The sequence below is a fragment of the Physeter macrocephalus genome, chromosome 8 (genome assembly GCF_002837175.3).
Source record: "Physeter macrocephalus isolate SW-GA chromosome 8, ASM283717v5, whole genome shotgun sequence".
NCBI classification, from domain to species: Eukaryota; Metazoa; Chordata; class Mammalia; order Artiodactyla; family Physeteridae; genus Physeter; species Physeter macrocephalus.
In genome coordinates, this window is record NC_041221.1 from 4,090,748 (window position 1) to 4,105,530 (window position 14,783).

Below are 14,783 nucleotides of genomic sequence, written 5' to 3' on the forward strand. Positions count from 1 at the left end.
CGCCCCGGTCTGGGAGGATCCCACATGCCGCGGAGCGGCTGGGCCCGTGAGCCATGGCCGCTGAGCCTGCGCGTCTGGAACCTGTGCTCCGCAACGGGAGAGGTCACAGCAGAGGGAGGCCCGCATACCACAAAAAAAAAAAAAAAAAATACAGAAGAAAATAGAAATTGTCTATTATCTCCCCGCTTTCTGAGAAAACCGCAGCTAACAATCCCGCGGCATAGATTGTTACAAATTTTCTTCTCTGCACACATAGTCAAACATACGAAACAGATCAGAGTTAAACTAGACAGACTGTCTTGTAACCTGCTTTATTCCTTAACAATAGATTGTGGACAGCTTTCTATGCCAAAAATATGTTCCTATGTCACCATTTAACCTGGATTCTACTGTATGCTGTCCTGTGATTTTTTTGAAGTACCTCCCTATAAATGGACATTTCACTCTCCCCCTCAATGTTTTACTACCGTAAGTCACATAGTAGTGAACGTTGTGTACATACATCTGTGTGCCCTGTCTCAGTTTATCCTAGGATAAATTTCTAGAGGTGAAGTAACCACATTGAAAGTTATCACATTGGTCAGGCTTTTTTTTTTTTTTTTTTTTTTTTTGCGGTGCACGGGCCTCTCACTGTTGTGGCCTCTCCCGTTGCGGAGCACAGGCTCCGGACGCGCAGGCTCAGCGGCCATGGCTCACGGGCCCAGCCTCTCCGCGGCATGTGGGATCCTCCCGGACCGGGGCACGAACCCGCGTCCCCTGCATTGGCAGGCGGACTCTCAACCACTGCGCCACCAGGGAAGCCCCCATTGGTCAGGCTTTGACTACATTTGGAAAATAGGTCCCTCCAGGAAGGTAGGACCAATTTACTCTCCCACCCGCAGGTCCTGAGAACGTGTGTCCTCATAGCCTTGACTGCACTGGGTACTTTTATTTTGAAATATGTCCGTGTGTCTCTTTGTATCTGATATCTTTTTATGATTATAGAAAAACTACAAGATCATTATAACGTTTCAAACATTATCAATTGATATAAAGTAAAAAGTAAAAGTCCAGCCTAAAGCTTTCTATTATAACCCCACGCCCTCAGATGACCTGATCATATTTTTTCCAAAATTTCTTTTCCATACCTATACAGAAAAAAAAATTTTTTTTCCTTCTTACAAAAATGGTTTATTATTCAGATTGTTTTGCAACTGGCTTTTCTCTTTCTGTGTTTCTGTATATACTGTGGCTTCCTTTCCATGTCAGTTATCAATAATTTACAAGTAAATAAATACAGGTCTCATTTTCAATGGGTGCCGAGTGTTCCACAGAAAGGACAAGCTATAACTCACTGCCCCAGTCCTCAGGGACGTACACTTTGGTTGTTTTCAATATCTACAGAAAAAAAAATTTTTTTTTTCTTTCTTACAAAAATGGTTTATTATTCAGATTGTTTTGCAGCTGGCTTTTCTCTTTCTGTGTTTCTGTATATACTGTGGCTTCCTTTCCATGTCAGTTATCAATAATTTACAAGTAAATAAATACAGGTCTCATTTTCAATGGGTGCCGAGTGTTCCACAGAAAGGACAAGCTATAACTCACTGCCCCAGTCCTCAGGGACGCACACTTTGGTTGTTTTCAATATCTGAATGAACATCTTTGCTCATAGATCTCTGCATGTGTATAGGACCTTCCTAAGATTATTCTTAGAAAAACACTCATGCCAGAGGGTTTGCACATTTAAAGTGTCAATAGCTCTGTATCAAATTACCCCTCCAAAGTTAACCCTCCTGCCAACAATATATGAGAGTGCCTGTTTCCGTGAGATAAACAGGGTCTAGACCTTCCCTTGGCAGGTGTATATTGTAGATATATTCTGGAGAGAGGGGAGAACCAGTCTGGAAAGGCTGTAAGAATCCTTTGATATCTTTGCTCACACGAGGGACCTCAGCTGTCCTGTCTCCTCACCCCCTCCTATCTCAGTTCATGCATGCATAAATTTTCAAAGTTATGTCGATATTTTCTGCAATATTTATAATTGGTGCATAAGAAAGATCTGTATGAATTGACCCACTATCTATCCAAATCAACCAATTCAAATGGCAAATACATAACTCACTTTTACGCAACCTTGGGATTTCTGGTTTTCCACATCTGTAAGAGAAGAACACAATCTGTTCCTTGCAAGCCACCACTGGGAGATGGTTTGAAGACCGTGGCCATTCTTGAACTGCTCTAAGCCTGCATTGTTCAGTATGGCAGCCAGTGGACACATACAGCTATTGAGCTATTGAGCGCTTGAAATGTGGCTAGCCTGAACTGAGATGCGCTGTAAGTATAAAATACACGCTGGATTTGAAGACTTAGTATGAAGAAAAGAATGTAAACTATCTCTTTAACAATTTTTGTATTGATTACATGCTGAAAGGATAATATTCTGGACACACTGGCTAAATAAAATATACTGTTAAAATTAATTTTACCTTTCTTTTCTTTTAAAGTGGTGACTAGAAAGTTTCCAATTACATATATCTATATGTGTAGAGGAGAAAATGAAAAATATAAGATTAAGTTTGGGTATTCAAAAATATAAAAAGGACCAGGTTAGGTCTGAGCATTAAGACAGTGTTTAGGGCTTCCCTGGTGGCGCAGTGGCTGAGAGCCCGCCTGCTGATGCAGGGGATGCGGGTTCGTGCCCCGGTCCGGGAAGATCCCACAGGCCGCGGAGCGGCTGGGCCCGTGAGCCACGACCGCTGAGCCTGCGCGTCCGGAGCCTGCGCTCTGCAACGGGAGAGGCCACAGCAGTGAGAGGCCCGCGTACCGCAAAAACAAACAAACAAACAAAACACAGGCATGTCCAGAATTGAAAGCAGGAACTTGAACAGATATGTGTACACTTACGCTCACAGCAGCACTGTTCACAACAGCCAAAAGGTGGAAGTCACCCAAGTGTCCATCCGTGGATGACTGGATAAACAAAAGGTGGTATATATATTTATACACACACACACACACAATGAAATAGTATTCAGCCATAAAAAGGAAGGAAATTCTGATACATACAACTTGGATGAATCTTAAAAACATTATACTTAGTGAAAGAAGCCAGGTACGATATTGTACAATTCCACTTACATGAGGTACCTAGATTTAGTCCAATTCCTAGAGACAGAAAGTAGAATGGTAGTTGTTGGCGGCTGGGGGTGGTGGGAATGGGAATCGTTTAGTGGATACAGAATTTCAGTTTGGGAATATGAAAAAGTCAAGATGGATGGTGGGGATGAGTTCACACCACCATGAATGTCCTTAAAGCCACTGAACTGTACACTTAAAAGTGGTTAAAATAGTAAATTTTGTTATGGATATTTTACCACAATAAACAATAATTAAAAAAAAAAAACAAAACAGATGCACAACTAATTTCCATTCCCGAAGAATTTTAGCCCAGAATGGAGGCAGGGCTTGTATGTGGGCTTTAGAACTCCACAGGTGAGCACACCTGATTGAGAATGACTAGGGGAAGGTATGGAATGACTTGAATTCAAAGGGTTTGATTTCAGTGACTTTTCTGCCTATAAGTCTTCACTAGTCTCTAAACCAGAGGTGGCTTGAGGCGTGAGGGCAGCTACAGATACGTGCTGTTTGTTCGTTTGTTTAAAATGAATTAGAAGTTGTTGACATTTGAAAATCAGGAAATTTTACGTAAAAATCCACAATTTGAATTTCTCTGGAAAAATTGGATGATACAAGCATACTAGCCCAGCTCCTGCAGGCCCAGTGAGTTAGAGCCGAGTAAGGATGGCCCTCCTAAGCCACAGTCTCCACCATTCCCTTCTATGTTACCCCAGCGCCTCACCTGGTCTTTGAGGTCTTTGGGCTTCCGAACCACACTCTAAATGAGCAAGCTGACCAGTGCTGAGAAAGCCGATCCCTTTAAACTGTGTTTTCAAAGAGCTTATGAAATCATCCCCAAGTTGATGGGTAAACAGGCAGCATTAGTTACATAAGCCAAGGTGATATTGACACATACCAAAACCTCCATCCTCATTTTAACTTTCTGACTGATTTTCTGGGACAACACTGTTTTGTTAAACTGTAAATTCAGTCTGGCTGAATTTAAGTTAAGTTCTGCTTGAATTTTTTTTTTTTTTAATTTAACACTCTTCCGGATCAAATTCATCAAGTCAATCTTGGATCTTATCTACCGAGGCTTCCATTTCAAAGTAACCTGGAATACACAGATTTCCTGTGGCCTGCAGAAGGCGAGGCAGTTTGGGGGTTTGGCTGAGAGAGAGGATATAAAAATTATGGGTTCCCTCTTTTCCATAAAGCAAAACTCAGGCTTCCCCAAGCCCCTACACAATTATCTCAACTCCACGAAGAAGGGTGAGAATAGACGCCTCTTCTGATTTGAGGGCCTGTATTCAAGGAATTGCCCTGGGAATATCTAAAACAGGTTCGGCCTACAATAGCTGAAATACTCCCAGTGTGGGGTAGGAAGCCACGCTGCCTCATCATAGGGTTGACAAACGAAAAAAGAAGGAGAAAAAGGAGGGAAGGAGGGGGGCAGCAAGGAAGTTAGTGCCAATTTTCTAATTTTTACTTTTCAGCGGTCTCCCTTTTCTTGAGGCTTAACTTTTTTTTTAATTGAAGCTTAGTTGATGTACAATATTATAGAAGCTACAGGTATACAATAGAGTGATTCACAGTTTTTAAAGCTTATACTCCATTTACAGTTATTATAAAATATTGGCTATATTCCCTGTATTCTACAATATATCTTTGTAGCTTATTTTATACATGATAGTTTGTACCTCTTAATCCCCTATCCCTATCTTGCCTCTCCCCGCTTCCCCTTCCCCGTTGGTAACCACACGTTTGTTCTCTATATCTGTGAGTCTGTTTCTTTTTTGTTATATTTACTAGCGTGTTGTATTTTTTTAGATTCCACATATAAGTGATATCATCCAGTATTTGTCTTTCTCTGCCTGACTTATTGCACTTAGCATAACGCCCTCCAAGTCCACCCATGTCAACCGTCTCCCTTTTAATATGAGATCCCAATGCTGCTTTCCTATGTCACCTTACAGGTGAGGCTTATAAGACCTGAAAATAAATTGCTTTAGTTTGTGGGTACAAAAGTTGGTTTGTGGGTGTTGCACTTGTGTGAAAGATACCTCAGTTTCAAAACCCAACTGACCTCAAACCTCTGCTCTGTGTTGGTTTCCCGAGGTCAGCACAGCACTCACCGTTGGCCTGTGTGGTATCCCCATAAACACACATACACACACACACACACACACACACACACACACACAACACACACACACACACACACACGTATTTATCCTGAAGCATGATCGCCTCACTCCCAGCAGGTGTGACCGGGCCTGCCAGGGCCTTTCTGATTCCGTCTCAGGCTATCACTTGTGTTCTAGTCTTGCAACTCTCTGAGACTCCTAGGCTCCCTGTAGGCCCAGGGATGGTTTCTTGAGGGAAGCAGTTATTATTTATATCATAAAAGCAGACTAAGCATGATCGCCTCACTCCCAGCAGGTGTGACCGGGCCTGCCAGGGCCTTTCTGATTCCGTCTCAGGCTATCACTTGTGTTCTAGTCTTGCAACTCTCTGAGACTCCTAGGCTCCCTGTAGGCCCAGGGATGGTTTCTTGAGGGAAGCAGTTATTATTTATATCATAAAAGCAGACTAGATCACGCAATGTCACTTCAATGATATAAACAGGCTCATGATAGATTCAAAATAAGCTTCCAGCTCAGCAGAAGTGAAATGTTCTCTCTGTGTGTTCTTTAGACTGTGTTGGGGTGAAATATGTGGGTAACACACATACCTCGGTGGTAGTTTCTCCATCTTTCGTTGGAAGCTTGGCAAACCCTCAAAAAGGTAAATATTCTGTCCAATACGTGTGTTGCGTTCTGTTGAGAGCTTTTCATTACCATTTATCAGGATGACGAGCCAGATCCCAGCAGGATAGAGTCCCCCAAACACAGGAATTCCCACCTCCTTGGCCCACTCTTCCCCTATTCCTCTCTCTCCTTCAGGTCCCATCCTGGCCGACTCCACCTGTAATTCATTCCCTCCCTCAAACCCGCCCACACTTTGGATTCTTCCACATCCACCACTCCCTTTCCACCATCCTGTCCCTGCCCTCCTCCATCTGCCACAATCCTACAAGCCCTTCAAGGCTTGGCTCCAATGCTGCTTCCCCCTTTATGCTGCCTTTTATTACTCAGCACCCTGCCCCTCCTTTGCAATTCCTCCTCTACAGGGATCAGGTCTAACTCCACCTTCTCCCCTCCAACATGACGAAAACAGGGCAAACCCTGGATGCACGTGGGAGGAAGAAAGAGGGGAAGGGGGACAGGGGCGGGAGGAGAAAAAGAAGAAGGGAAGCTCTTAGAGTCAAGGGCCGACATGCAATGCTAATCGAACTCTCTGATCACCTGTTCAAAGAGAAACCAAAATCGCTCCAGAAATTAAACGATTTCCCAGCTTTTTAAGGAATTTCTCTCAGGGAATTTGAGTGTTGAACACAATACTGATAGCTCCTCTGGCCACCAATTTTATGCTCTGAAATAAAGAAATGATGGTGGAATGTTGCTTAGGAATCCCCAGGGTTACAAAATGAGGAAGAAATGAGAGGGCATTCATGTTTCCGACACACGAAGGGCCAGTTCCACAGGTCACGTGGGTACCCAAGGTAGTTCTCTTCTCCATACTTTATGACCTTATCATTCATCCTTCTGTTCTCCTGGCCCCTGTTTTCATTTACTCCCGTTAAGACATTCACTGTTTGGTTTCTTCCTTCCAGAAATTAGAGGTAACAGCTAGAAATATCAGGGCCTTTGCAGCATTCAATCAATTTAAAATCAACTCCAAGTATAGAGGGTGGTGGATATAAAATGTGTGTTTTATCAAACTGATAAATTTTATTTTTAATTGACATTATGTTAGGACAAGTCTCTGGGAGGCTGAGATACTTTTAGCTTCTTTCTTCTATTTTCCTACATAATTTTTTAAAAGTCTTCTTTTATAACTGATAAAGGCTTTTGGAAACTTTTTTTTTTTTTTTTAAATCCTATATCTAATCCCATAGCTTATTTAGGGTAACGTGAACTAAAAACTAAACAGCAACTCCCACTGAGTAAGAAAACAGTACCATCATCAGTTAGAGATAATTCAGATAAATTCAACGATAAGTTCACAGCAGCAACAAAGCTCAAAATTCTACTGGAACTGAGAGCCCAGAAGCACAGCGGTAATATCTGCAGTGTCAAATCGCAGTTCTGCATGAGAAAGAGAACAGTTTGGTGTTAGTTATAACTACTTGTATCTCGTTTATGGTTTCGAACATGTTGGATACCTCACTATAGCAATAGGGGTTCTGATCCACCGAATGACAACTTGTGAGGGCTCCTTTTTTTTTTATCCTCCTTGCTTTTATTTTGATCACCTTTCAGCCAAGTCCTGGGAGGTTCCTCGTGTGCCAGTGCTGCTGTTCCGCACCCCACAGGCGTACACACCGAGCTCCTTGTATGACAGCCCCTGGGTATCTACATGGTTGACTAAACAGAAGCTTCCAATCAGTGACTCACCAAAGCCATGATGAGAGGTTGGTCTTTTCTCCTGAGAATCACATTTCCACCATGGTTCCCCCTCCACATGCAGTGAAATTCGATTTTTTTTTTTCCTGTAGCCCTTGCAAAACACCACTCAGGAAAGGCATAAATTGGGTAACCTTGATCTAACCCATTAATTCTACCTTTGAGGATTTTTCCTGAGGAAATAATGAGGCATATTACTTAGCTGCACCCTCTATTATTATATTATATTATGTTAGGAAAAAATAATACAAGAGAAAAATATAAATTAGGAAAAGATAATGTAAGAAAAAGACCACAGTACCCTTCATAATGGGAAAAAGCTGGAAATACCCTAACTGTCCAAAAATATGAAATGGGGTTAAATAATTATAATAAAGTCATAGGACAGAATTCCGTGGAGTCACTGGGAAAATTTTTTCTTATAAGAATATTAAATATTAGGAGGAAATGTCATGATATAGTGGAAAAGCAGATTGCAAACCAGTATGATCCCAAATACACATCCACATTTTGACAATGGTTATCTCTGGGAGGTTGTGTTAGCGCTTTTTTGCTTGCTTCTTTATATATATATTTTCTCTAATGAGAATGTATTTCTATAGTAATTTTTGAAACAAAGGCTGAAAATGACAACAGCCGGACTCCTTTGGCTCGCACACAGAATCTTCTTTGCAGAGGCTGGACCAGGCCCCACTGCTGATGACACAGGCATCAAGTGGGCCCTGCTGGGATGCCAGGACAGATGCAAGGATGCTGGGTGGGGTGCTCCTGGGTAAGGCTCCTCACCGGAGGGTACCTCCTCTTCCCTGTGACCGGAGCTCTTCTGGAAGCAGCTTTCTAATTACACACTATCAAAAAACTCCCTCGAACCTAACTCATTGGATAGTCATGCTTGTTACCTTAGTTTCCTCTTAAAAAAAAAAGACATTTTTACAGGAATGTTTGATGACATATGAGGATATTTATTTATATGACAGACAAAGCACGTTAAGAAACTGTATGCTCCTCAATGGAATAGTACTCAGCCGTAAAAAGAAACGAAATTGAGTTATTTGTAGTGAGGTGGGTGGACCTAGAGACTGTCATACAGAGTGAAGTAAGTCAGAAAGAGGAAAACAAATAACGTATGCTAACATATATATAGGGAATCTAAAAAAAAAGATGGTCCTGAAGAATCTAGGGGCAGGACAGGAATAAAGACGCAGACAGAGAGAATGGACTTGAGGACACGGGGAGGGGGAAGGGTAAGCCGAGACGAAGTGAGATAGTGGCATGGACATATATACACTACCAAATGTAAAACAGATAGCTAGTGGGAAGCAGCCACATAGCACAGGGAGAGCAGCTCGGTGCTTTGTGACCACCTAGAGGGGTGGGATAGGGAGGGTGGGAGGGAGGGAGACGCAAGAAGGTGGAGATACGGGGATATATGTATATGTATAGCTGATTCACTTTGTTATACAGCAGAAACTAACACACCATTGTAAAGCAATTATACTCCAATAAAGATGTTAAAAAAAAAAAGTGTATGCTTCTAACTGTAGTTTTTTAAATTACCGGTGTTTCCTGATTGTTGACAAACGTGCCGTGGTTATATAACATGTTAGCAACAGGAGCAACGGGGTAAGGTGTAAAGAGAAAGGCCCTACTGTCTTTGCAACTTCTCTCAATCTAAAATTATTCCAAGATTAAAATTTACTTAAGGGATAAGAGAACTTCTTATTAACTTTATGGCACACGTTTCTCAAAGCCTCAATTATTTAACATTTAATGAAATCCTTTGGAAATTAAAAAAATATGTGTCTGTATTTTTATGTAGATTATGAGTCTATTCATATGTAAGTTACAGAGGAAAAATATATCTAGAAAATATACCAAAATGATAATGGCAGCTACATCTGTGGGATTTTACTTTTTCTTTAGTTTTTATGAACTTTTAAGATTTTTCTCTAATGAATACAATTACTTTCATATAATCATTACTTATATAATTATACATTATACACATCATAGTTATATAATATATAAAAATATAATCACCTTTATGAGGTTTCTTTCCTAATCGGAAAAAAGCAGTTAATAGGCATGTGGATTTCCTAAGAGCCCCGGGATCCGCAGGAAGAGGCTGAAATTGGCCACAGCTGGGCAAAGCTATTGGCGGACCCAGACGGTGATGTATGTGCTGCAGCTACTGTTCAAACTCTCGGTACTCTATGTGGTTGATATGAATTAGACACAAGCAGCTAATAATACTTTTGGAGCCACAAAGTTAACTTGGTAATGATAGTATTCCTAAATTAGCACAGTGAAGAGCTTAGCAACTATTGCCCACCTAATGAATGGGTGGCAGAAAGAAAAGCCTCTTTTCTTTGTGAAGCTTAACATTAAAATTAGCCGTATCTGTTACCTTAGGTGCAAAAAGGAAAGACAGAAGGCTGTTCATGCAACTGGTGTTTTGCTCTCGGAGATCTATGCTCGAGCAATTCACGGGACAGATAACAAGCAAGAGAGCCCTAAGACTCATCGTCAGAAACAGTATTTTTGGAGGAAATAATTTCGAGCTTTCAAGGAATGAATGGTACCTCTCTGGGGTCTAATAATTTTTCCCAGATAAACGACGAGACAGGCAAACAGAAGATGGATAAAGTAACATCATGGCAATATTGCGATTGATCCTGCGGTAGTCATGAAAATGTAAATAGCAAGACAGCAGTAAGAAGCCCCCAGACTTTGCCTGGAAACAAAATATTCAGCCTGTTGTTGCTGTTTTTTATTGCAGGATTTTGTGGAAAAGTAGTCCCACTTGTCAATCAGCTAAGTTGCAGGGGCTAATAGATTCTGGTGTTTAGGGGGGGTCAACACAGAATTTAATTTAACATCTCACAATACGCCCACATGCCCAGAAAATGTGGACAGCTTGATGGGGTTCACTGAGCCAAAGAAGCAAGGCCCAAACAGTGCATTAATGTATAGGGGAAGAATGGTTGCAATCAGTCCCTTGTGAATTGGACAGAGGGCTTGGAGATGAAGCAATTATGAGCCATCGGGGATTAATAGTAAAGTGTGAATACCAAGCTGTATATGTTAGGGGCAGAATATGTTGCCTATAGAAAACAACAAAGGACGTTCCTTACTATTAAGTGAGATTAAGCGTAATGGCCTGATTTAATCACAAAGGCAGAATTAAATTCAGATGGCAACTTCAAAGTGGACACATGAACACAGGGAACACAGGCCACTGCTTACATTTACATATAGCTGGCATAGCTTGGCCTGTCTTACAATAGGATAAAGTTTCTTTGGCCACTTAAACAATTTTCTATTCTTCACTTTTTTTGTGAATACCCACTGTATTTATTCCGCGATTGCATTTAGTTAATAAGAAGGAGTGAAGAGTTCTATTTATTCATGATGCTATAATTTTTAATTCTTTCAAATTATGAAAAAAAATGTTGCAGAAGAGTAGTCATAATCAGACTGACAGCAAAACGAAGAAGATAAAGAAGAAGCAAAAACAAAACAAAATAAGACCAAAAAAATTCTGATAGAGTGATCCAGTGTCTTAATTTTTTATCTGCCTTCAACTTAGGAGAACTCACCGTTTGAGGTCTAAACTTAGCTCATGGGAAATGCAGCTTTTTCCCTACTCACACCCAGGTCTGTGTTACCATCGTGGAGTCCAAGCGAGTTATTTTTCTTTTTAATTTTAAAGTTCACTTAGTTTTTCTTTTCTTTTTAAAAAACTTTTTCTTTTGTTTTTAGTTTTTACTGGCGTGTAGTTGATTTACAACGTTGTGTTAGTTTCAGGTGTACGGCAAAGTGAATCAGTGATACATATACATGTATCCACTCTTTTTTAGATTCTTTTCCCATATAGCTCATTACAGAGTATTGAGCAGAGTTCCCTGTGCTATACAGTAGGTCCTTATTCGTTATCTATTTTATATAGAGTAGTGTGTATATGTCAATCCCAGTCTCCCAATTTATCCCGCCTCCAGCCTTACCCCCGGTAACCATAAGTTTTTTTTCTACATCTGTAACTCTGTTTTGTAGATAAGTTCATTTGTACCCTTTTTTTAGATTCCGCGTATAAGCAATATCATATGACATTTGTCTCTCTCTGTCTGACTTACTTCACTGAGTAAGACAATCTCTATGTTTTTATTGTCATAGACACAGAGATTGTCTATGACAATCTCTAGGTCCATCCATGTTCAAGCGAGTTATTTTTCAATACAGGCTCTTCCCTTCTTTCTTCTTTGCTACTGAAAGCTTACTTCCTTCTGCACTCCCACCTTAAAGGGAGTTCTCTTAAGAGATTTGGGAGCTCAGGGAGACAAGCCTGTCTCAGGGTTCAGAGGAGCTGAGGCCCTAATTGTTAGCTGGTCCCTGGGAAATTTCAAGTACCCATGACTTAATTTTAAAATTCAGCATTTTAAAGTCATGATTGCCTCTGTGCAACGCCCAAGTACATCGAAAGCTTTGGGGTTCAGAAAAGTCCTGTGCAAATTTATCTATCTATATAATATACAATTATTATTTTACCTATATCTATAAGACAATTACATATATAATTTTATATACTTATATAAAATAATTGTAATTTATGATTACACATATTATAATGATCATATTATAATATATTATACGTTAAATAATGTATACATTATATATTACATAAATGATTAATGATCCTACCCTTCAAGCCAGCAATCCTCCTTCAAAGAATTTATTCTAAATCGGTGTAGCATAAGGACTCAAAAATTTAGGTATATTTAGGATATTCATCAGAAAGTTGCTTCTAATATTGAAACCAAGTAGGAGCGGACCAAAATGCCCATTCTTAGGGATGAGATTAAGAAACGTTGCTGTGAATTTAACATAAAATTCCATGCAGCCATTTTAATAATCTAAATCTGAAATGATCTGAAATAATAATCTGGAGCTTTAGTTGATTAGATTGGATAGACAGACAGATAAATTAGAGAAGGATGTCGTAACATATTGCAGTTTGTAGAATTTATGTATAATATCACCTTAAGTATATCTAACTCTGTGTGTGTGTGTGTGTGTGTGTGTGTGTGTGTGTAAAGAAATGTTTAGGAAAATGTTACTGGTGTTTATGTCGGGGTGGTGGGATTTTGGTTGATTTTTTACTTTTTTCTTCATATTTATTGATGTATTAACAGTGAAGAAGAATGACTTTCATAATCAGAAAAAGAAATTTATTTTTGAAAAAGAATTATGTTTTTGAGAGGATTTGGTAAACATTTGGAAGTTATTTTAAGGGCAGAAGATGAGATATTCTGAGGCCAAAATGAAGCAAAATGTCACATAAATCTTTGGTGTCTCCCGTCCCTAAAGAGCCCGGTGCCTGGACCACAGGGTTCTCGCACTTGCCATCCTTCAGAGTCTCACTTTTGGTGTTGGAGAATTTATCTTCCCGTTTTCAATGTCCCTTCGTGTTGGCAGAGACTTTCTGAGTTTGACTCGCCCTCCTTGAAAAGAATAGGTTGATCGTCTCGAGTGTGTTGCAATCTGATTTCAGTCCGACAAGATTTAGGGAAAAGGCGGGGAGAGGATGAGTCCCTGAGGAAGAGGCAGAGTCGAGGATGAAGTCCTCCGCCTTTAGAGGAAGCCAGCTCGGAGCTGTGCAGGGCTCTCTTCTGAGCAACCGGCAATCAACGTAAATGAATGAACGCTCCGAAGCTGGACAAACCCAAGTGTCTGAGCCTTGGTACCTTGCCCAACAGCAAGTGCAACAGAGAAAATATCCCCAGAAATGTCTTCCAGGCTTGCACCACTTCACTCTGACCCCTTCAACCAATTTCTCTGGCTCCAGTTAATTGCAAGACGCCCCTCTGCTTAGAAGAATGAGACTAGACGGGGTGGAAATGAACAAAATGCCCTTCCGGTTTCTAAGGGTTGCTTGTTACTGGCATAGCTTATTTACCAGAAGTGAGAGCAGACCCTAACCAATTTCCCTCCCTACCTGTGCTCTTCCTCAGGAACCTTTGGGCTAAGGGTCCTTTGGCTGATGGTACAGCTGGACCAAGCTGAACGGGGGGCAAGTGAATGACAGCTCATGAAGCTGCAGCATCCCTACTCACCTGGGGACTTACTCCACCCGTTCTCCAGCCCAGAGCATCAAGTCAAAAAGAGGAAAATTGGCAAATCCAAACAAACTCGCTAGATTATTCAGAGACAGGATGAGACAAATAAAACATGGCATCTCTCCCTTGGTGGCTCAGGTGGTGTGACAGCAAACTCCTTTCTCTGCCCTTTTCGAAGTCATCTCCTGAAAGTGGAGTGGATATCAGGTCAGAAAGCCCCTCTCACACCCACCCTGAGTATCCAGAAAAGCAGCAACTGCTTCATTTCCAAACAGCATAGGAGTAGAGAAATTTCTAGGGTCTTTAGTACTCACACAGACTATAGATGAGCATTTTTTTTAAACAACATTTAGCGTTTCTTTCTGACTACCAAAAAAAAAGTGCAGGTTCATGTTAAATTCAAAAAACTACTGAAATATAGAGAAAGAAAATATATGGCCTGTGTAATCCCACCTCCCAGAGAGAACCATCTAGAAGTTAACATCTAGGGCTTCCCTGGTGGCGCAGTGGTTGAGAATCCGCCTGCCAATACAGGGAACACGGGTTCGAGCCCTGGTCCGGGAAGATCCCACATGCCGCGGAGCAACTAAGCCCGTGCGCCACAACTACTGAGCCTGCGCTCTAGAGCCCGCGAGCCACAACTACTGAGCCCGTGTGCCACAACTACTGAAGCCCGTGAGCTCTAGGGCCTGTGCTCCACAATAAGAGAAGCCACCGCAATGAGAAGCCCGCGCACCGCAACGAAGAGTAGCCACTGTTCGCCGCAACTAGAGAAAGCCCGTGCAGCAATGAAGACCCAACGCAGCCAGAAACAATAAAAAAATAAAATAAAATAATAAAATAAATAAATTTCTTAAAAAAAAAATAGAAGTTAACATCTAGAAGTGTTTCCCTCTGGCTGTTTTCCTATGTATATATAATTAGAACATATACCTTTACTTTTTACAAAGCTGGGATCATATTATTTCATTTCCTCTGCTTTTATTTTAAGAATTTTTCAGCGCCTAAGGAAAATACAGTGCCCTGAGAAATTCTAGTAACAATAATAGTAGTAATATAGTTAGTA

The 14,783-nt window shown here is 40.9% G+C and overlaps 1 long non-coding RNA gene across 1 annotated transcript in view; it reads right to left on the reverse strand.

The window, feature by feature from the left end:
- Window positions 1-13,825: 13,825 nt before the first annotated feature.
- Window positions 13,826-14,783, reverse strand: part of LOC114486674 (uncharacterized) — an 84,102-nt gene continuing 83,144 nt past the window's right edge. The window contains exon 3 of the long non-coding RNA XR_008618000.1: window positions 13,826-13,902. This is a non-coding gene — a long non-coding RNA (uncharacterized lncRNA). The remainder of the gene's footprint in view (window positions 13,903-14,783) is intronic.